Here is a 1,915-nt window from a genome sequence, read left to right as displayed (position 1 = left end):
GAGGGGAATAGGGGATAGTTGTCAAGTTTCATACGACTAGGTGAAGCCATAATTTTCATAAGCAGACGCGTGGTGCTTTTACTTCTTTTATTTCTCAAGTTTTTGGTGCTATCTTATAGTTGTGTTGCTCATTGTTTGACACTTTGTTGGTGGCCATTTTGGAGAACACTTTTGTAACTCTTGTTGATTTTAGTGGAGCTTTGGCCTTGTGGTTTTTACTCTTCACACCGAAGAGGTTTTCCACGTTAAATTTGGTGTCTCGTGTGTTGATTTATTTTGCTTGCTTTGGTTGATTTGTTTGCTGCCCCAAACAGTTTTATTCTTGCATTATTTTGCCTTCTCTTGGTTCAAATAGAAGGGAAAGTTTTGACTTGGGTGTTCTTCCGCTATAGCCCTGTCGTGCACATTTATTTTGCGCTTGCCTTTCCCAACAAAGTGGTATCAGAGCATTGGGTTGTTGTTGACTATCTATTTGAATGATGGAGTCAAATATGAGCAAGATAGTTTGTTTGAATGGTAGTAATTATCATACTTGGAAAGGCAAGATGAAAGATCTTCTATTTGTCAAGAAAATGCACCTACCTGTGTTTGCTTCTAATAAACCCGAATCTATGAATGATGAGGATTGGGAATTCGAGCACTTACATGTTTGCGGCTATATTAGACAATGGGTTAAAGATAATGTGAGAAATCACATTGTTAATGAGACACATGCCAGAAGTTTTTGGGACAAGCTCGAGACACTATATGCTTCGAATACTAGCAACAATAAATTGTTTTTTTTTAAACAATTGATGAACATCAGGTATAAAGAGGGCACGCCTATTTCTGATCATATTAATGATTTTCAGGGTGTTCTTAACCAGCTGTCCAGAATGGATGTAAAATTCGATGAAGAAATTTAGGGACTATGGCTTCTTAATACTCTGCCAGACTCTTTTGAAACTCTTCGAGTTTCTTTGACTAATTTTGCTCCCAGTGGTGTTGTGACCATAGAATATGCTAAGAGTGGTGTTTTGAATGAAGAGATGAGAAGAAGATCTCAAGGCTCATATTCTTCTACTTCACACTCCGATGTTTTGGTTACTGAAGACAGGGGGAGAAGCAAGTTTAGAGGTCACAATGACAGAGATAAAAGTAGAGGAATGTCAAAGTCTAGATTTAAGAATGTTACATTTGACTATTGCCACAAGAATGGGCATATCAAGAAATATTGTTTCAGGTACAAGAGAGATATGAAACAACAAAATAAAGAAGTCTATAATGAAAATCGTGTTGCGGTTGTTGCTAACGATGACCTTCTTGTTTCTTGTGATGAAAATGCCGTCAATTTTGTTTGCGATGAGTCTAGCTGGTTTGTGGATTCTGGTGCTACTTCTCATGTTACGCCCATGAAGGAATTATTTTCTTCTTACACTCCAGGTAATTTTGGGATGTTGAAAATGAGCAACAATCATGAGGTTGCGGTTCTTGGTATTGGGACTGTTTGTTTGGAAAGTAATAGTGGTTCCAAACTAGTTCTCAATAATGTCAAGCATGCTCCATATGTTCATTTGAATTTGATTTTTGTTGGATACCTTGATGATGAAGGTTATGTTAATATCCTTGGTGCTGGCCAGTGGAAGCTTACAAGAGGTTCGGTGGTTGTAGTCCGTAGTGACAAGTTGTCTAACTTGTACATTTTTCAGGGCTCCACTTTTAGAGGCTCGGTAAATATGGTAGAGAATGATATTTCATCATTGTTATGGCATAGAAGACTGAGTCATATGAGCGAGAAGGGGATGGACAATTTGGCAAAGAAGAATTTGCTTTCTGGAGTGAAACAAGCAAAGTTGAACAAGTGTGTTCATTGCTTAGCCGGTAACAAAAAATAGTTCTTTTCAGAGTCATCCACCTTCAAGAAAGCTTGATTTGC

The sequence above is a fragment of the Solanum tuberosum genome, unplaced genomic scaffold (assembly GCF_000226075.1).
Source record: "Solanum tuberosum cultivar DM 1-3 516 R44 unplaced genomic scaffold, SolTub_3.0 scf00384, whole genome shotgun sequence".
Lineage (NCBI taxonomy): Eukaryota > Viridiplantae > Streptophyta > Magnoliopsida > Solanales > Solanaceae > Solanum > Solanum tuberosum.
Note: the sequence above shows the minus strand (reverse complement) of the source record.